The following is a 23,256-nucleotide window of genomic DNA, read 5'->3' on the forward strand; positions in this document are numbered from 1 at the left end:
ATAACAACGATAACAAACATCAAATTTCTGCTAGTTGTAACTAGAATATCACTTTCAACATCTGGTCAACCCCAACATCATACTCTTTTGAGGCAGTTAGTCACAAGTATGCTTATTGCCAAATAAAATGTCGCTGTCATGGGACTCTGCTGTAACTCATCTGCCTGTCATAAGTGACAATATGTAATTCAAAGCGTGGGATTATTTATTTACACCATTATGAGCATGTTGTCTACTCTTACTTCTTTTCTTTTTATCAACTTTTTTTTCTGTCCCGCATTGTTTCCCCAATCCATCGTCAGACGTCAGACGACATCAGTCAAAATCAGACAGGGACCATCTGTTTTTAACACACACACTCACCCACACAATACCTAGCGGTAACTAGATAATTCACATACACATTTTCACACAAATTGAGACCACGTAAACACTCACACACGCAGAAAGAAAACGTACAAACACTCACACAAACACTCACACAAACATATAATAACACACATACACTCACACACAAATAGATAACATACAATCACACATAATACACACATGCATACGCACACACATACACACACACCAACATACAAACACACATACGCACGGAGTGACCTATTGCATGAGACGAGGACATCTGTGTCTGAAGATAACTCCACGTTATTTTGTTTCATCACTGGCAGTGAAATAATTAAACAACCGTCTGTTTATCGGAAATATTCGCTGATAATAATTAAAAATATTTTGGTTTCTGCTACGTTTCCTAATACAAGTAATTATTAAATCTTAAAGCGATAGAAATGGAAATGTGTTTTGGGTTTAAATGAAATTCAGGGAATACCAGACTGGAAACGTTGGACTAAATAACAACAATATTGAAAAGCATATTTTTTTTGGATCATTCCGATCAACTGCTCAAAATGTGTGATTCTTTAAAGGTAAGTTTCATTCATTCATTCATTCATTCATTCATTCATTCGTTCATTCATTCATACATTCATTTATTCATTTATTTATTCATTCACATTCTCTCTACTTCTTTCTCTAACTCTCTTGTTTTCAGTATTGAGTAGAATCTGTTTCATCTACCCCTTTCACACACATGTATGCACACACATACACACACACACACTCTCTCTCTCTCTCTCTCTCTCTCTCTCTCTCTCTCTCTCTCTCTCTCTCTCTGTGTGTGTCTCTGGTAGTTCCTGGGACGAAAACGTATCAAGAGGTGTCCCTTAAACGGTCGGACATCAACCCTTTGTCCTACTTTCAATTTTTTTCAGCCGATCGGATCGCGAACAATTTCAAAATAATGAAGAAAAAGAAGAAAGAGAGGTGAAAGAGTCGACCACATTGTAGGGAATCTCTTTACAAACCTTCCAGCTTTTTAAAATAGAAGCTTAGATAACCACGCCTTTCGGACAGTCGTCATAATGTAAACAGTAGCAGTGATTGGTAAACATTGCGAACTACACAGGTTTTTACTATCGATGGCTTGTATCTAAGTGAAATACCCACTGTTCTACCACTTGGTCAATCGAACCAACATAGAAGACTATGTGTCAATTGATACGTTTATAATATGATCGAGAAAATCGTGTGATAACTAGTCACTCATTTGGCGGTATGAAAACAATAACAATGATCAGGGAGAGGTCGACATCATTCCACGATCACCGTCACCTATCCGACCACTGATCATGCTTAACATGGTTGTATTTGTGACAAGACGAGACTCCGTGCCGTTGAGGCACACAGACACACAGAGATGAATGAGCAATTTATGCTATCTTTTCACCCCCCCCCCCCCGCCCCATATTATGATTTGATAACTTCACTCCGATTTGTTAGAATATCTTGTCGTTAATTTCAAAATTTAAAAACATCGACAAATAGGCTTTTGTTTGTGCACTTGGATATAGATTTTAACGATTTATAAAAGAAGTTGTCTGTTTTAATATCTCCATCTGTTTGATTTCAGTTTCTCGTCCTACCATAAATGTCAACTGTTTGAAATTAAAAGGTTCAGTTTTATCACTTTATCCCCCAAATTCTGAACGGTATGGGAATTCGGTTGCCAGATCGTTAATAAAATAATGTTAAATCAGCCAAAGAAAAATGGCAGATAAACCGTTGCCCATTTTAACTAATAATATACTGATACTCACCTCGAGAAACGCCCCGCCCCAAAAAACTCCCCAAAAAACAAACAAAAATCCAACTCCCCCTCCCCCCCCCCCCAAAAAAAAAATCCCCAAATACCAAAAACAACAATAACAAACAAACAAAAAGGCCAAGCAAACCCAACCCCCCCCCCCTAAAAAAACCCCCCAAAAACCCCCAAAAAATAACAACACCCCCCCCTCACAAAAAAACAAACAAAAAAAAAAAAAAAAACACAGCAAAAATCAACCCCCCCCCCAAAAAAAAAACCCCAACATATACAAAAAAAAAAAAACAAAAACAAAGAAAAAAAACAACAAAAAAAAACAAAAAAAACAACAACCCTGCCCCCAAAACAACAAACAAACAAAAATACATTACAAAAACAAGAAATAGAAAACAAAAGCAAAACAAAAACAAAACAAAAATAACAAAAAACAAAACTGAAAAACAAAAACAAAAGCAAACAAAGAAACGACAACAATAAACAAGAACAACCCCCCCCCCCCAGAAAAAAACAAAACAAAAGAAGCTAAACCCCCGCCCCCTCAAAAAAATAAAATAAAACAAGCCAAAAAACCCCCCAAAAAAACACCCCCCCCCAAAAAAAAGAAAAAAAAAGAAAAAAAAAAAGATAACAATAACTACAAAAACAGAACAAAAAAACAAACAAAAAAACCCCCAAAAACCAAAACAAACAGAAAACAAAATTCCAAACACAACAAAACAAAAAACAAAAACAAATAAAAACAAAACATAACAGATTACACCCCCCCCCCATTAAAAAAAAAACAAAACAAAAAAACAAACTAACCCCCCCCCCCTCAAAAAACAAACAAACAAACAAAACAACAACAAAAAAACAAAAACAAAACAAAACAAAGTAAAAAAAAAACCAAACAAACAAACAAAAAAACAAAACAATCGCAACCACCATATTATAAAACCATGTGTATTTAACCTTTAACATTTATTGTCCTCAAGAGATAACTTATTAAGAACTAAACCCCTCTCTGGCCCTATAAAAAAGGATAACAATTGAATGACGTAGTTCTGCCCACTAAAACAATCGTAACCAACACACACGCACAACTCATACCTTGAACAACCTCACAAGTTTATAGTCTCTCTGACAGATAATGACGTGAGAACTAATCACCACTTTGGTAGTATTAAGACAATTACTTGAGCAATGCTAAACGGCTTGATTCAATAACATGCCAAACTTTTTGAATTTGGCTTTTAAATGCCAAACTGGCAGCCGTTTGTCTGTATACGAAATCTTCACTTTTCTCATAAAAACCAGTCACCAATCCAATCTCTCATCTTATCAGCGTTATCAAGTTCATCACGTCCATGGCGGCGAGCGGTGCGAAAACCGGTCGGGACTGTCTGGTACGCATTTTGTCGTACATGTTATTGCATCATCACATCAGCTCCTCGAAAATCTGTCGCTGTTGGTTTCGTAGGCAATTGCGTAATTCCGAATAATACCTTAAAAGTGCGTCCATACTAATTGACTTCCTTCCGTCAAGTTCCTTCACTCGGCATTTGCACAATTCTATTCTTTCAAGTTTTCCAGCTTTAGTATAGTTTATCTCTTAATAATATTTTCAAAACCTTGATCACGTCTCTGTCTGGCAAAAGACACACACACACATACACACACACACACACACACATACACACACACACACACACACACACACGTCTACTATTAAATTCCTGTTGCCACTCAAGAAGTTTTCCGGCTCTGTATTTTAGTGTCGGATGATGTTATAACAATCCTGATTTCTTGTTTAAAGAAAAACATCTCAATAAATAATTAAATCACTCACTGTTTTGCAGTTTAGGGACTTTTTAAAAGATAACTATCAATTAATTAATTCTCTTTAGGGACATTTCCGACTAAAATTCTAAAGTGTATTTTGTCATAAAACAAGTCTTGAAGAGACCAAATTATAATAATGTTTCTTCACTTATGAAGAGTAGGATATCAATTATTATACTTAGAAGCATAATAGCCAAAATATTATTGGGCATTCCTAGTATCTTTTGTAAAAAGAAATATTTTTCTCCCGCACGCATCCGGTTTTACTAAAAAAAGATTATGATGCGAAACGATGTATTAGCATTTTTATCTAAAATCAGTCCTACTCCCTTATTTGCCCCATTGTAAAAAAAAAGAAAAGAAGAATGCATCTTGATAGGATATAATGTAGATGAGGTCATTGGGGGATATAATAAAAGTAACTAGTTCCCAATACACGCTCACAAGGTTGTGTAGTGGCATTGGAATCCAAACGCAGGAGTTCAACAATCTTATAGTCACACTTTCATCTGATAGAAAAAAACCCCCAACCCAACACGTCTGTCAGAGAGAGAGAGAGAGAGAGAGAGAGAGAGAGAGAGAGAGAAAGAGAGAGAGAGAAAGAGAGAGAGAGAGAGATAGATAGATAGATAGATAGATAGATAGAGAGAGAGAGAGAAAGAGGGAGATAGATAGATAGATAGATAGATAGATAGGGGGAGAGAGAGAGAGAGATAGATAGATAGATAGAGAGAGAGAGAGAGAGAAAGAGGGAGATAGATAGATAGATAGATAGAGAGAGAGAGAGAGATAGATAGATAGATAGATAGAGAGAAAGAGAGAGATAGATCGATAGATAGATAGATAAATAGATAGAGATATATAGATAGATAGATAGATAGATAGATAGATAGATAGAGAGAGAGAGAGAGAGAGAGAGAGAGAGAGAGAGAGAGAGAGAGAGAGAGAGAGAGGGAGAGAGAGAGAGAGAGAGAGAGGTGAAAAAGTGGAATGATGTGTGTAAGGATAGGTCCGTTTAAAATGTATTGAAGGAGGAGTGAGTGCTTGAGTGAGTAACTTAGTAAAGTTTTTGGATGTGGATACATTTGCTATCAGTATTAATTTCAATGCATTAAATAATTATGTTCCTTGTTTGCATTGTTAAGTAAATTTGTTATAAGGATCATATTATACGATCCACATATTTCTATTAATGCTTATTACATTTGTTCGAGCAATGTAATCCATTAAAAATTTTCCGTTTCTTGAACAATAAATATGTATTACTATTACTTTCACTATAAAAACACCATACTAAAAAAAGCTTTTAAAAGAATTTTTGACAGAAATCTTTAACTTCAAATATCAATGAATGCCAACATTGCCAACATTAAAAAAACCTGAGATCATTGAAAAGGCGAGGATCATAGTAATTCACCGAAATTTGAAGTAAATTGATTTAGCTGAATCTATTGATAATGTGTTTTGTTCGTCTTAGGTAGAGATTGATTGAACACCGGTTGTTGTTGATGAATGTGACCCAACATTAAGACATCAATCCAGACAATGTCGACTAACGTCGGTAACGGTTAGGTCGAATATCTATCTCTCTATCTCTATCTCTCTTCCTCTCCCTCTTTCTATGTGGGTCACTCCTTCCCCCTGCCCCCCCCCCCCCCTATATCTTCCTACCTATTCTACTTTCCCATCTCTCTCTCTCTCTCTCTCTCTCTCTCTCTCTCTCTCTCTCTCTCTGACTCTTTCCCTTCCACCTCTCTTCTTGTTCTCTTTCTTTTTACTCTCTTCTTCTCACTCTCTCTTTCTATACTTTTTTTTTCTTTCTCCCTCTCCTTTTCTAAACGTTCTATCTCCCCACCTCCCGCCCCCTTTCTCTCAATATAATTTAAAACACATATTTCCCAATCACGCCTTTGCTAACAAAATACAAAATTATGCCCAGAAATAATAACACTTCTCGATAATAATAATAAAACTGTTATGTTAAGAATCAACCACAGACTTCTGTAGAATCAACGCCGCCGTTTTGGGTGAGATAATGAAAACAAAATTTTATTTTAATTGTTTATATAAGACGCCAGTTGCATATCAGGAGGGATTTGGGTAGTTGGGAATATTGAGAACATAGGCAGTAGGTTTGTCGGGTGCAAGCAGTGTTATCCATGCTGTTCATTGACAAAACATCTTTTTCAGTTTGGTCCCTCCCCCAATACAAACAAACAAAGAAACAAAAAACAACATTTGCTTTATATAACGATCGATTAAAAAAAAACAAAACAAAGTTGAGCATTTATACAGCGTAAAAACCCACTGAACGTGCTCAACGCGACTTACAAGGAGTACCTAGTCAACAGCTACACTGAACATGTAGGATGAGGAGACATAACGTCGGTATAGCGATATTACATTTTTTTTCGCTGTTAAAGGCCATGTGCTACACCTGAGTATAATGAGATAATGTGAGTATAAAAGTCTTTTCCAAGGACTCGATTAAGATGTTCTCCAACATGCCATAAGTTCTCAACTCAGGTTTAAGACTTTTTGAGCAGTTGGGGTCATCTTAATCAATCGATATATGAAGTAATGTTTTGTCTGGCCTAATCGAAAAGTAAAAAAAAAGTTTTTGTAAATTTCGGGCAGAGCAAGTATTATTTCTATTAAAGCGTTAACCCTTTATAGGCGACACAAAATGTCTTATCAAATCTTAATTTCTCGTATTGTTGAATCCGATATAACTGCTGGAGACCTGAATGTTTTGTCATCACGACAGCACTTACAGCAATGCTCAAGTTTAATCGCCGTCATCGCTCTAGTGGTGAAAACGGTAATAGTTTATAGTTGAATCAACTCCGTGAGTAGGTTGGGGTTACTTATTTCTTCATACTCAAGTGTACAAGTACAGTGAAGGAATGTGAATAAAAAGCTTTTGCCAATGACTCAACTTTGCGTTGCCCTGAGCGGGACTCGAATCAGGGCCTACCGATGGGAAGGCGAGCGTCATACCACAATTCCACCTAGTTGACGCTGTGATAATGGGCCAGAGAAAAAAAACAACAAATGTATTGAAAGCCGATGGCCAAGCGGTTTACATTGTTGTAGCAAGGGCAAACGATGTTGAGCATGGGCTGTGACCATTATCATCTCTTAATAGATTAGAATGGTTGTGACTAAAGGACACAACACCGAGATCAGAGTTTTAATGATAGCCATCCGATCAGTGACCAAGCTCAACATGGTTTGACTCTTGTTACAAGGCGACCACACTTAGATGCCGTGTCACCGACCACTCAACGTTATTTCTTTAATACAAGACATTTATTAGCTTTGCCATACTATGAAAATAAACTAAAAACTAACAATTTGGTACGAATAGAATAACAGAAATGGTTTCTCAATGGTAAAAAAAAAGTGTGGACATTGAAACTTTTTTCTCACGTTTTCGACACTAGCACTAGCCTACTATAATTTTGATGCCAAATTGTCACGTTTTGGTTTATTTTCCCTTATTCAACCAATAGAAACTGTGTTATAAACGACTTTTCCTTCTTAGTTTTCAGCATAACTTAGTATTTGAGCATTTTTGTGGCGAATGCTCGGAAAACGGCCTTTTCACACAGCCTCATAATATATACAAATCCATTTATAATTGAGGAAATGTCTTGTAAATTGCTATCAACTGTAATCTTATACGGAGATGACCCCGGTTAATGTGTGTAAAAAAAAAAAGATAATTTCTCTATGATTATATCTTGGCTCAAGATGCACGTCTTCTATTAGACACGTTTCCCTAAATTTTGTTTATCTGAGCGGGTCAGTCTGTCATTGCAGCAAGGAAGCCAGATAGTTTTTACATAAAATATGTTGCTAAAAGTATCAAAATGTCATTTTTTTTGTCAAATACGATTCAGCTAAAGTGTGCAGTGTTGTAGAAATGAATTCTTATTTTTTATATTAGTGCAATGACTTTAAAAAATCGTCAGTAATTTTTATGCCGTTTTATTTGTCACTGTATTGATGAAAATGAGAAAAACTGATATTTTTATATTCAATTATTGTCTACTACGCATGAACAACTTGTGTTTTTAGAAAAAAAAAGCCAAAACAACTGCCAAAATGCCAAAGTGATTTATCGATGCCAAACGACTTAAAAAAATTGAATTTGGCATCCACATCCTGAACTGACAACTCTTAATTTAAGGTGTTTGAAACTGTAAACGTGACTGACTGACCGTCGGCACCAGACACCAGACACCAAACAGCTCCCTCCTTCCCAAACCAACCCCTACTACTGCCTCTCATCCATTCATAGATGCATGTCTGTAACACACTTGTTTAATCAATAAGTCTCGTCTTTACCAATAATTAAGATGTCAGAAATTCGAGACACGATCAATTTTAAGACTTCTTTTTCTTTTTCTATCTATCTATCTTTTTTTTTTTTTTAATAAGCGTGTATTTATAGGGGGAGGGGGTACACATACCGTCGGTCAACCCGGTGTTATGTCTATCTTCATTTTGCCGAACGATAAAATGCTATAGATAAACTAAAAGAATAAAAAGATAACAATCAGGATTCCGATTGATTAGGTAAAAAGAATTCATAGCAGAAGGAAGCACATGCATTAGACCGTTTTCTTAATTCTCTTCAGAAGCTTGAGCATTAACTTATTTTTAGTTAAACTATGTACACTTGAATTAGCATGATCTAGATAACTACAATTATAAAAGTCCAATTATTCATGCAGGAAAAACATTCCTACATTTCAGGTTTCCATCTTGTTCGTTTTAACTAAATCACGAAACTTCTGAAAATTAACGTATAATACGAGTTGACTGAGTCCGTTCAATACAATCGTGCCATTCCAGCTACAGTGGAATCCTGATAAAACCAACTCTGTCAGACCAGAAAGATTGGTTGACTTTAAGCAAGGTTGACTTTAGCCGTTGTCAGAAGAACAGAAAATTTGGAACAACGAGAGATGATGACGATAAGCAGAAGTTGACTTTAAGAGTGTTGATTTATGCGGATCCCACGGTACATGACCTCTTTACCTATCCATTTACACTCCTATCGCCACACTGGCGGTTGAGGGGCACATTATAGGTTGCGAAGTCAGGAGCTACCAAACTTATGGAATATAATTGTCAAAGTAGGTTGCAAAGTACTGTCGAAACCTAGTTCAAAAACAGATCGAAAGCCCAATTTAGATTTGAGAGTCAGGGGAGAAGATACTGGGTATCTGGTTTTAACCAATTAAATGCCCTACTCTTGAAAGACACGTATTTAAAAATTTGGCCAGAAAACTCGTCCTTCAAATATCGATCAATTAAATGACCCTCATTTTGGCAAAAACTCTAAAAACCTGTAATCTCGCGAGGGACATTTAAATCGATCGATATTTGAGGACACGTTTTCTAGCCAAATTTTTAAATACGTGTACATCTGTTAACTGGACATAACGTCTTCCTGCGCCGATGCTATTCTCGTATTATGTTCCAGCGCTAATTGTAGTCTCTCCCGTATGGACCTCACCAAATGCTTGATTTTTGACAACGACTTGTCAGATGTTTTATAGAGTGAATTAATATAACACAGCTCTTTGTTATTGGTTTTAGATGATTAATCTTCACTTGAGTCTCTATAACAGGTTATAAACGTTTAAGGTGACGCATAGTGTTTTTGGTGCGTGTGTTGGTATGATTAATCAGGGGGGGGGGGGGGAGAGCAGTCAGGTATTTACATAAATGCGACAGAAACAACGCTGTTAACTGTCATGTACTCATTTTACACAAGGACTCGAATCCTGGACCTTCCGATCCGAAGGCAACAGCTTCTAATGGTGTCACACTACTTGATACTATGTTATGATGATCTATCCAGACCGCTAACTCATCACCACATTCGTGTACGGTCGCGAACCTACCGGAAGCTTCGTCACAATGCAGCGATAAACTAGATGCTCTACAGTTTTGGACTCTTGACCACAATGGGTACATGTTGGACAAGTGGTAAGTCCTCACCGATGAAGCGACGATGCCGTGAGGCAGGTTCTCGACCGAAGTCGATCGCCGCCACCCAGTATCTTCTCTTGCTGGTACAGAAGCCTGGTAACTATTCTCACAGTTTCGAGGAGTCTATGTCCCCGTCCCCTCGTCAAAACCGACTTCCATCTCGTATGCGCAGCCCTGTCCGAAGTCAGGGAAGCTAAGTACAAGGGTTGCCGGGCATTATTTCTGCACGAAATAGGAGCACCGTCCATCATGCGAGGTATCCCCATTCCCTCTCTCGATCTTATTAAGCCAGCCAGCTGTAATCGTCTCCCGCCGGACATTGCTGGGGGGGGGGGGTGGTTGCTACCATTATTGAGCCCCATTCTCTAGGCGTTGTTGCTAGCGTTCCCGACACTATATGCAAGGATTTGCGAAGTTTTATATCAACCTTCTCAACGTTCTTGCTTCTACCCCACACTGGAGCGCAATACGCCGCGGAATAGCATAGTGCCAGGACGGAAGGCCTCAGAAGTGCTTCATCAACACCCCAAGTTGTTCCAGCCAGCTCCCTCAGAAGACTGTTGCTTTTCTCTATCTTCTGGGCAACTCCCTAGGCACTTTGGATTCGGCTCATATGGGAGAAGCTGGTCCCCGAAGAGAACGTTCAGTCTACGGGTGTTCCAGCCACTGCATAGATGGAACGCTGTCGCCACGGTTTTTGAAGTGTTCATCTTCAGGTCCCACTTGTCAAAGTAGGATCTGAGCCTGGTAACATCCTCACTGAGTAAGCTCTAGAGACCGGTCCACACCTTAATTTGAGTAACGAATGCCCAGTCGTACGCGTATCCCAGCCTCAGCAGGTCTCTAATATAGACATTAAACAACATTGGTGCCAGAACAGATGTCGGAGGGACTCTATTCCTCAGTTTCATGACTTAGCTCGTGATATCTCCTAGGGCGACATGGAATTGTCTTTCCCCTAGGATTGATGGAAATTACTTTGCGATAGATGGAACGATATTGACGTCACTCAGCTCTTTGTTACTGGTTTTAGACAGCCATTTTAATAATTAATTCCCACTAAATTCTATCAATCAAGACTATATACGGTTAAGATTACACTTATTTTGTGTGTGTTGGTATGTTATATCTGGCTGGTGGATGTTGTAAGTATTTTACCTAAACGGATAGCATCAATAGACTGAGGTAAAAAACAGCCCCCCCCCCGTCCGTTTCAACGCTTTAAAAACGGTAACACCTTCTCTCCTATGGGTCTTAAGACCCCAAAAGCCTACATTTATTGTTTGTGAATCACAAAAACTAATACAACAGAAAATATATTGCGCTTACAGTATGACAGTGGATCAGTGCGTACGCTCATATAGATATCTAGAACGAATTAACGTCACTCAGGTCTTTGTTATTGGTTTACGTCAGCCAGTTTTATGAGCAGTTTTCACTAAATAGTATTAATTAGACTATAAACGTTCAAGGTTACACAAAGTATTGTGTGTTGGAACTTTATATCCAGGTGGCGGATGTAATGCATCAATAAAGCCATTAATTTTGGCATTGATTATACCGATCATTAGCAAAATTCAATGTAGTCGTGTACGGTCATATAGTCACGTAACCTCCACACTCAAATTAACTTGTTGTTTCTCGAGGTAAGACAATCAATAACAGCCCTTATTGATAAAATGTTGTTTGAGCTTTATAAGTTTCTTTAATCTGGCTCATGGCAGTGTCGGGGACAACTCCATAGTAAGCTAAGAATGGTACATGCTATCATCGGGGTAAAAAAAAAAATTGAGCTATTTTATAGCGCAATATTCACTAAATGTGCTCAAAGCGCTTTACAATGGGTCCCTGGTCAACAGCAACATTTAACATGTAGGACGGGACATGACGCCTGTTAGGCGATATTATAATTTTTCGGACAGAGGCAACGCTGTTAACGGCTAGATACTCATTTTACACCTGAATACGGTGAGAGACTGTGAGTAAAGAGCCTTTTCCAAGGACTCAACTATGCGCCGAGCCAGGCTCGAACCCAGGACCTTCCGATCCGAAAGCGAGTGTCATACCACAAGACCACATAGCCGGTTAACCAATATGAGATGGTCCAACATGTGAAAATAGTAATTATAAAAAGTAATAAATCTTGATGGTGTAAATGTTAGCCTAACTCGACTCAAGTGTAAATAAATGATCTAAGAAAAGATATGATATTATGTGACCAACAGCCTGGAATCGGTTTTAGTTCGGGGAACTAGATTCGATAGTCTATACATTGTGCGGCTATGCGGTCTACTGGTAAGACACTCTCCTTCGGAACGAAAGCATCAGGATTCGAGTCCCGCCCTGAGTGGTGCATAGTGAGGTCCTTGGAAAAGGCACTTTACTCATATTCTCTCACCGTACTCAGGTGTAAAATGAGTACTTGGCCGGCAACAGTGTTGTCTCTGTGTGGGAATAATTGAAGAGTGGTTTTCCAAAACTCTCTAACTCCGTTTTTTCCATTTTAAGATATTGAGGATTATTTCCCCTAAAATTTCTCATTCTGTCTATTATTTTATTATATTTAAACTTCAAATTCACACAAATCTTGGGAAATTTTTTGGTGCCAAATGATGCTTAAAATAAAGTTTACGTTTCAATTTATCTCATGGAGGAAAAAATCTCAAAAAGTAGAAAAATAGACTTAACGAGTTTTGGAAAACCAGTTTTCAATTGGAATATCGCCTAATAAGCATCATGGCCCGTCCTTCATGTTAAGAGTTGCTATTGACTAGGGACTCCTTGTAAAGCGCTTTGATCAATGTTAGTAGATGCTGCTCTATATAAATGCTCTAGTTAAATGCCCTTTATTCAAAATATGACCAGCGTTTGGAGAGGTTTATTATGTCGGGGGGGGGGGGGGGGGGGGGGGTTCCGATAGCTCAGTTGGTAGATCAACGCAGTCAAGATTTTTTTTCTGACCCCCCCCCCCCTGTCCACCTAGCAGTAATTGGGTAGCTGGGTCTGTTAGATCTGCGGAAAATTCTTTGCTATAGACTAGCGTCCTATCCAAAGGGTAGCAAACAATTGTTATTGTCCGTTTCACGCTATAGAGACCGCGATAAACCCCGGCTCCATGAGCCCTTATGGCTCTGAAGGACTACTTTTCTTTTATATTTTCTTTAATGTTATATCGGTATGGGTCATATTACAACTGAAAGTGACTTGAAAAATGAAAATGATCAGAAATATGAAAATATGGGCGCTCTACCAACTAATATATTTAAGGTAAAAAAACAGATTGAGCTTCTATATTGCGCAATACCCACTAAACGTGTTAAAAGCGCTTTTACAAATGGTCCCTGACCAATTGCAACACGTAACATGGAGAACGAAACATAACGCCGTTAACGGCCAGGTACTCATTTTACATCTGAGTACAGTGAAATAATGTGAGTAAAGAGCCTTTTCCAAGGACTTAACCGTGTGCCGAGCGAGGCTCGAACCCAGGTCCTTCCGATCCAAAAGAGAGCGTCATACCACAAGACCACATAGCCGCAAATTAAATGAAGATTTAGCATTTCAATTCCATTTAATCTTATTCGAGGATCTTATGCACGAGCGGTATGTCACGTTCTCTTTCCCACCTGTACTGTTTGACCTGGCCAGAAGTGACAGATAGCTTGTAGCTCGATTGTTTTAAGGCTTTAATTATTATTTAACCAGTTAACTACCATACTCTGGAAGAACACGTAATTAATAAATTGGCCAGAAAATTCGTCCTTCAAATATCGATTGATTTAAATGACGCTCATTTTGGCAATAAAAAACAAAACAACAACTATCAAACCTAAGCCCAAGCGAGGTCCCAGGTTTGAGAGTTTTTGCTAAGACGAGGGTCATTTAAATCGAAGGGCGACTTTTCTACCCAAATGTTTAAATACGTGTTTTCCAGATTACGGAAGTTAACGGGTTAATTAACAATGACTTTCAATGCGTTTATACGTGACCCGTCGTCTCAATACGGTATTATGAACTGGATGAATTGTATTATTCTAAATATTTCAATTAAAGTTAATGCAAATAGTAAGTCTCACAGTCTGAATGACGCTTGATGAGAATTGTGTGATTCAGCCACAGAGTTTTTAAAATTCGAGGAGTAGCGTACAGCTGCTCTCTCCATCCGTGTTGTTAATTGTTTCCATTGGTCACGGACCTGGGTCAGAGTTTTGAGACTGTCAAGATCTTGTTGTGACTTTGGTACTGGGGACATTGCAGTTTTTCTTGGTTTTTCAGGGATTAATTTGGCCTCATCTGAATTCAGAAATTTCTGATATGTAGAGAGATCCTGGATCAGGGTAGTTACTATCGATGTTAAACTGAACATGAAATCTCTAAAATACTTTATTAATTCTCCACAAGATGAAACAGAATATAAAAACTCAATCAATGTCTAATACCTTTTCGTTATAAATTCTATTGCTAGTACCTTAAACATCTCGACATTATGCCGGGGATGATCTATATCAACTTTCCATATGCTTGATTCATTGGTCACTGGCAAAATGTGCTCAAAGTGACATACGTAGTTAATAAACTGTGTTCAAAGTTTTCTAAACATCCAACATCACAATAAGTCATTTTGTTTAACTTGACTGATGGGTATATTTACAACTTTCATAAACAAAGCAGCATGTTTACATTTAGTAGGAATTCTCCAATCGTTGAACAGCAACAAATCATGTGATCGATGACTCCACTGGAAGAAAACTTGAATATAGATCGCTCCGAATGCTACTGTCCGTTTAACGATACAGAGATGGGAATAAGTTATTCAATAACCCAGGGTTCACGGGTTTTATGCATGGCTCTAGCAGACAACTATTTATTCTATATGAATCAAACGTTTTCTGGTCCAAATTTTAAAAAACGCGTTTTTCACACTCCCATTTAATAGCAAAACTTGCTCAAAGCGCTTTTCAATGGGTTCCTAATCAACAGCATTAACTATTATATAAGATAATACATGACGCCTGTGAGGCGATATTACAATTATTTTCCTACAGAAACAAGTCTGTTAACGGTTAGGTACTCATTTTACACACGAGTGCGGTGGGAGAAGATGGTATATGAGTAAAGAGGCTCAGAGCGTGACTTCGAACCCTGGACTTTCCACTGGAAGGCGAGTGTCATACCACAAGACCACATAGCGACGGTATGTATAATATCATTGTATGTTAAAGGGTATGAATGTAAAATTGCATGGCATTGCATCACAAGGTCGACGACCTGGGTCAGATCGAACCCAGACGGCGACAGACATGTGAGTGGTGTGTGGGATGGTTAATGACGGGTGTGTTGTAGCTATTGCATCATACACCGATATTGGGAGTGTTATCGTACTGCTCACGTTACGAATGTCACGTGCATAATCGAATTATCTATAGATAGAATGCGCTTGGCCAAGGAGTTCACAACATTGCCATCCGGAAGTATAACCGACCAACACACAAACCATGTGTAACCATGAACTTTTATAGTCTGGTTAATACAGTTTAGTGAGAACAACTCACAAACGCGGATGACAAAAACAATAACAAAGGCCTGAGTAACGTCATCTGCATACTATCTATAGAATATGTGCGGCTTTGTGGTCTTTTGGTATTACACTCCCCTTCGGCCCAGTAGGTCCCTGGTTTGATTCAAGCACAGGCTGGTCGACCCAACGTTGGGTATTTGGAAAAGGCTGTTTACTCATAATATTCCCTCACCATACTTTCTGTGAAAGAAAAATTGAAATTGCGCCTTTCAAGCGTGGTGTCCCGTCCTGCTTGTTTAGTGGTGGTGTTGTCGGAACGTAAAGTGCTTTGAACACGACATGTAATGGATATTGCGCTATATAAAAGCTAAATTTGAATTTTTGTTGTTGTTGTTGTTGTTGTTGTTTGTTGTTGTTGTTGTTTGTTGTTGTTGTGTTTTATTTTCTTAAAAAAAACACGCTTATTCTATATTTATTTGTGTCATGTTTTCAATCCTTTCTTCCTTCTGACCTTTCCTACCGTAGCAACCATTCCAACATGCTTTTAACGATATTAAAACAGCATGGTAACATCGTGTCCTGTAATATTCTATATTGCGATACACTGACAAAACGATTTTTTTGGACATTTTAGTCACAGATTTTTACTTCACGCAAGATCGATTGAATCGACCCCAAACTTTTAAAAAATCAATAAATCCAATAACGTCCTTGAGATCTCGGGGTTCAGAGTTTAAAGTTATCTCAAAAATTGATATTTGAATATTAATAATAATAATAAAAAAAAGAACGGCTCTGGCCAAAACTCAAAGAGGTGTTTTAGTCAGTGTCGAGTTGTATGGCTGTTTGGTTCCAATTGTCTAAGGCTCGTATGTCCTATGGATTGAATTCCTCTGGAGCCGACGTCAAAAAGGTTTTCGATCATGGAGGTCGGTTATTATGACGTACACCGACGGTATTTATTTATTTATCTAGTTATTTAGTTGTTTGATCATTTATTTATCCATTTGCGTATATTATATTCACATGGGTATCTATTTCTTTAAAATTTATATATCTGTCAATTTATCTTCTTATTTATTCCATACAAAAAGGAAGGGATTAAAATAAAGTAAATATGCATATTTATAGAGCATTTACATGGTTTTACCATGTTCAATGCGCTTCACAATGATCGAATAATATATTCCTCCAGCAGGCCGTATGGCACCATATTTCGACCATAATATTCATTAATATTATTCAATAATAATAATAATAATAAATAATAATAATAATAATAATAATAATAATAATAATAATAAAAATATAATAATAATAATAATAATAATAATAATAATAATAATAATACTTATTGCATCCCAAAAAGGACTTTTTTTGCACAAAAAGTTTCCTTTTTGGGATCAATAAAGTATTATTATTATTATTATTATTATTATTATTATTATTATTATTATTATTATTATTATTATTATTATTATTATTACAAATTACCTGTCATGTGTCATTTTGTACTTGTACTAATTCTAGCACTTTCACAATATTCATTCATGAGCAAGGACTTATTCACACCTGAATCCAGTGAGGTCGGAAGCTAGGCATTAAAATTAAATGGATAAGATATTGCAATATAGGCCAGGAATACGATTTCAAATTCCAAAGACGACACTTTTATCTTTTATCCTTGGGTAAGATTATCGATTCCTGAATCGCTCAGCACGACAGCGTGGCACAATGGTATGGTCATTGCTTCCTAATGACTGCGACTCTCCGCAGCGCTTTGTTGCCTTGACGAAATCATCTGGTCCTAGCTCACTTTATGCATTCCGCTCTTCCCTTGGGATAGACGGTATGAAAATGGATAAATGGATTCTTTGTTCTTGTTTTTGACCACCAGTTAGCCAATTAGGTGATTAGTTCTCACCAAAATTCCTCTAAAAGACTATAACCATTCAAGGTTGCACATATTTTTATGTGTTGGGGGATTCACCCGGCGGCTAGAACTGGCAAGTATTTTACCTTAAAGACACATTTCCACCTAGGATCAATAAAAAGGATAAAGTTCAACAGTCGTGACGTCACGTCCCTCGTAACAATACACTCTTAATCTCGTAACTGGCTCCAAACGATCGGGAACAATGGCGGACACCAATAATATGTTCATTACCACCCTTATAAAGTAATTCTCCGACGAGCATAAAAATGTATCCAGAAGAGAAAATCATTATAAATCTGGTCATATTTTGACTTTTACATACTCAGATGACCTGCTGATGTTTGGAAAAGCTCAAGCCAGAATGGTTACATATAAAATATACGATATCTACACATATTTATTATCATTATTATTTACTATTATTATTATTTGATAAAAGGTATAGAATAGTTATAGGTTATATGCGCGCGCACACACACGCACACATAGACACACATACACACGCACACACACACACACACACACACGCACACACACACTCGCATACCAAAATAAATATTATCGTACATTTCTCCCTCTCTGTGACATTAAAGTCAGAATCAGAATTAATTTGTAAAAAAGGGTTTGAGCCTGAAACATTCAGTGTGAAATATTTTGTTCTTTTCTTTGAAAAGAATAAGTTGTTATTTTGTTCTTCAATACCTATTGTCAGTGTACGACAGAAGAAGTGTGAGTTAAAATGCCATTATTCAACATTCTCTGCAAGCTTTACATTTTTCTTGTATTTTTATTTCTTCTGGGGCGGGATTTCTGGCAGCGGCATCTTGTCAGTGACCCACTTACAAGTCAAACAAAGTGACAAACTGGAAAGGTCAGACACTTGACCTGTTTTGTTCGTTGTTTCTTCTTACACGGAAATCGATACAGAATTGTTTTGATATTTACCTGGATTGACCCGAATGTACACAGAAATCCTGACAGATAACCTATTGCATTGCAATTTCTCTGAGAAAATTGGGGCATTGTGGAAAGCAATACAATACTGGGATTTTAGTTCCAGCAATAGATATAAATAAATACAAGATGCCCATGGAGCGCTGCTTTCTCTATTAAACGTTGTCGTTTGGTGTAATAATAATACACCTTGCACGAAAGAGCGCGGTCATTATAAGAAAGGAAAGAAGCATTCGATGGCAATATCACAACTTTGGCACCACAACTATATTGGCCTAAAGAGGAATTTATAGTTGAAAAAGAGGGTCGTTGAGCATCTCCTTGTATAAATCCATCTCTGGAATGTGGCCCTTGACTAATATTGTCCGCGATGTAACATTATTGGAAGCATTGTCATAAACCGTCTGGATAAAATAAAATAAATCACGTATCAATTTACATAGGTGGTTGCAGTGTGTGTGTGGATGTGTGTGTGTGTGTGTGTGTGTGTGAGTGTGTGTGTTTGTTTGGGGGGGGGGGGGTTAGGCATTTATCTTTAGGGTTTTTCAGAAATAGGGGGTCCCGATAGCTCAAGTGGTAGAGCACTCGCTTCACACGCAAAGCTACCAAGATCGATCCCGGGTGCAGTTGAGCTTTCTTTTCTGACCTCCCTATCCACCCAGCAGTGATTGGGTAGCTGGTCCGTTATATCTGGCGGAAAGTACTTTGCGATAGACTAGAAATCTATCCAAAGGGTACCTTGCAATTTTTAGTGTTCGATTCACGCTGTAGAAACCGGGATAAACTCCGGCTTTATGGGCATAAAGGCTCTGAAGGACTATATTGTTCAGAGATAAGATCCAAATATTAGCTTGTACGGTCTATGTGGTCTAATGCTACGACAGGGTTCGAGTCTAGCTCTAAGAGTCGCATAGTTGAGTCTTTTTCCTCACATTCTCTTTCCGTACTCAGGTGTAAAAGGAGTACACTAACAGCGTTTCTCTGTCGAAAGACAAAATGTAATTTCGCCTAAGGGGTGTCATGCCTCGTCGTACATGTTATATATTGTTGTTGGAAAGGGACCCCTTGTAAAGCTCTTTTAGCACGTTTAGTGGATAAGAAAATTGATCGGATAATTGATAAAGCCAGGAGTTATACTCACCCAATTTCCAATGTGGAAGAACTGTTCAAGAGATTTTGTCTAAGTAAAATGGAGATAGTTATGAAGGATGGGGATCACCCCCTTCGCAAATATATTAAGTTCTCCATGAGGAGCCGTCGCCTTATATCTATAAAAACAAAGACAACACGTCACCTTAATTCATTTTTGCCACATGTTCGAATTTTTAACGCCCAACTGTGATTTAAATTTAATACTATCTTTTAAATATACACTCACAAGTTCGGACTAAAGGCCAGAGGTATGGCCTATCTCAATTCATTAAATTAATATATAAGGTGTTGCTATTGGTTATTGGTTGTATATTTTTACATGTTTGTACATTTGCATATATATATATATATGTATACATTGTCGCCACAGATCCTCAACTTTGTGTTTATACATTTTTATGCATGCCAAGTCTGTAAACGAATTTCCATTTTTTGGATGAATAAAGTATATATTATTATTATTATTATTATTATTATTATTATTATTATTATTATTATTATTATTATTATTATTATTATTATTATTATTATTATTATTATTTTTATTATTATTATTATTATTAAAAATACCCCGTGTGGTGTCCGGGGTCCCTCAACTGAGAGGGTCAAGAATAGCCCAACGCCAAGCCAGCGTGTCGTAAAAGGCGACTAATGGTGTGTGATTCCCCCATCTTTGAGTCACCTGGTCCTCCAGGTTGGGGGTTGGCAAAGGGTCAACACCCCTTTCCGTTAAACTCAAACCGTTACAGAAACACAGACAGACAAACTAAATCCTTTTTTTAGCTTGGGCGACCGAAGAGTTTCTGGAATTACAGAATTTATGAAGGACAACAGACAAAGCCGAAAGGACTCTGCTGACCCGATGACGTCTTCACCAAACAAGCAGCTTCGAATTGCGTCGTGGAACGTTCGCACCATGTATGAAGCAGGAAAAAGCTCTCAAGTTGTGACTGAGATGAGAAGATACAGGCTGCATATACTTGGAGTAAGCGAAACCCACTGGATACAATCTGGACAGAAACACCTCAAGTCTGGGGAGAAGATTTTATATTCAGGGAGAGGGGACGGGATTCATACACAGGGAGTAGGAATAATTCTAAGCAAGTTTGCCCAGAAGTCACTGAGAGGATGGGAACAATGCGGAGAAAGGATCATCATGGCGTCTTTTACAACACGGATTAAGAAGATCAGCATGAACATTGTACAGATCTATGCCCCAACAAATGATGCAACAGATGAGGACAAAGATACATTTTATGGTCTGCTACAACAAGTCATTGACAAGTTGCCAAGGAAAGACATCAACATATTGATGGGAGATGCTAATGCAAAAGTGGGACAGGATAACGTAGGCTATGAAGGTATCATGGGACGTCATGGCATGGGAGAAATGAATGATAATGGAGAGAGATTTGCAAATTTCTGTGCATTCAACAGCTTGGTGATTGGAGGATCAGTGTTCCCCCATAAGAGGATCCACAAAGCAACTTGGGTCTCACCAGATGGTGTGACAGAGAATCAGATTGATCATTTTTGTATCTCTCGTAGATTCAGACGTTCATTGGAAGATGTGACAGTACGGAGAGGGGCAGATGTTGGATCAGACCACCACCTGCTATTGGCAAAGCTTAAGCTCCGACTCAGAAAACACGGGGCCAGATCACATACAAGAAGAAAATTCGAGGTGAATGCACTTGATGGGGAAAAGAATGAGGAATTCAAACTACAATTGAGTAATAGATTCCAACCTCTTACTGAGCTCGAGGAGGACATAGATGTAGAGTCACATTGGGCAAAGATCAAGGAAGTCTACATAACAACTTGCCACGAGGTATTGGGGGTAAAGAAATCGGAACATAAAGAATGGATAAGTCCAACCACCTTGGACCTTATTGAAAAGAGGAGAACAAGGAAGGAACAAGTGAATGCAAGCCGAACAAGGGCTTCAAGACTGGATGCACAAGAGCAGTATCGAGCCATAGCTAAGGAAGTCAAAAGATCTGTGAAGAAAGACAAGGAAGCATTCATGAACAGACTTGCAGAGAAAGCAGAAGCAGCAGCGACTGGAGGACACATGAGGATCCTTTATCAAACTACCAAGACACTTGCTGGAAAATATGGGAAACCAGAGGTACCAGTCAAAGACAAAGATGGGAAAACTATTTTTGGAAAAGAGGCTCAATCTGAACGATGGAGGGAACATTTCAACTGCCTTCTGAACAGACCACCACCAGACAACCAGCCAGAAATTTTGCCTGCAAGGAATGAGCTACCAATTAGCTGTGATCCACCATCGATAGCAGAGATTGTAGGTGCCATTAACAAGATGAAAAGGGGGAAAGCTGCTGGACCAGACCAGATTCCACCGGAGGCTCTAAAAGTTGATGCGAAAAGAAATGCTGAGGCCCTGCACCCACTATTTGAGAGAATCTGGAATGACGGGATATTCCCAAAGGATTGGAAGGAAGGACATCTTATCAAGCTTCCAAAGAAAGGGGACCTCAGTAATTGTAATAATTATCGAGGCATCACTCTTCTTTCTATCCCAGGAAAGGTTTTCAACCGTATTATTTTAGAGAGAATTAAGAATGCAACAGATGCTAAACTGCGGGACGAACAGGCAGGTTTTCGGAAAAACCGTTCAACCACCGACCAGATTGCCTCTCTGCGAGTCATAGTAGAACAGTCTATAGAATGGAACTCTCCTCTTATTGTCAACTTTCTGGATTACGAGAAGGCTTTCGACAGTATTGACAGAGCAACATTGTGGAAAATTCTGGCACATTATGGACTCCCCGAAAAGATAGTAAACCTCATTAAGGAAATGTATGAAGGATCAAGTTGCAGGGTTGTACATGAAGATCAGCTTACTGACAGCTTTGAAATTAAGACTGGTGTCAAGCAGGGATGCTTGCTCTCACCATTCCTGTTCATCCTTGCCATTGATTGGCTAATGAAGGAAACCTCCAAAGGGAGAAGAAATGGGATACAGTGGACCCCTGGACACAGTTGGATGATCTGGATTTTGCAGATGATCTGGCTCTTCTGTCCCACACCAAGGACCAGATGCAAGCAAAAACCACAATTATAAACAGCCTCTCGGAATCAATTGGTCTAAGAATTCACCCTGCAAAGTCAAAGGTCTTGAGGATAGGTACGCGTCAAAGGGAGCAGATCAAAGTAAAAGATCAGGAACTCGAAGATATAGACACTTTCTGCTATCTCGGAAGTATAATTGACAAGGATGGAGGCACGGAAGCAGAGGTGAAAGCACGAATAGGAAAGGCACAGGCTGCATTCACATCTTTGAACAGAGTTTGGAGAACTAAAGATATCTCCCTTCAACTAAAGCTAAGACTTTTCAACTCAAACGTGAAGTCTGTCCTACTGTATGGATGTGAAACTTGGAACGCATCACAGGCATGTATAAGGAGGGTACAGATTTTCGTAAACAGGTGCATGCGTAAGCTACTCAGAATAAAATGGATGGATAGAATAAAAAATGAAGAAGTATGGAAAAGAACACAGCAGAAACCAGTGGGAGAGGATATAGGAAGAAGACGATGGAGGTGGATTGGACACACGCTTAGAAAGAATGACTCAACTATAACAAAGAAAGTATTGGACTGGAACCCTCAGGGCAGAAGATCAAGGGGAAGGCCACGAGGAACATGGAGAAGAATTAAAGAAGCTGATATA

At 38.3% G+C, this 23,256-nt stretch overlaps 1 protein-coding gene across 1 annotated transcript in view; it reads left to right on the forward strand.

Annotated features, from left to right (window-relative positions):
* The first annotated feature begins 555 nt into the window (after nt 1–555).
* Nucleotides 556–23,256, forward strand: part of LOC144972945 (C-type lectin lectoxin-Lio3-like) — a 153,007-nt gene continuing 130,306 nt past the window's right edge. The window contains exon 1 of the mRNA XM_078914790.1: nt 556–932. The gene's annotated coding sequence lies outside the window, so the exon portion shown is untranslated. The remainder of the gene's footprint in view (nt 933–23,256) is intronic.

This window comes from Berghia stephanieae, chromosome 5 (assembly GCF_034508935.2).
Source record: "Berghia stephanieae isolate SIO BIC M18660-M18661 chromosome 5, UCSD_Bste_1.3, whole genome shotgun sequence".
Classification (NCBI taxonomy): domain Eukaryota; kingdom Metazoa; phylum Mollusca; class Gastropoda; order Nudibranchia; family Aeolidiidae; genus Berghia; species Berghia stephanieae.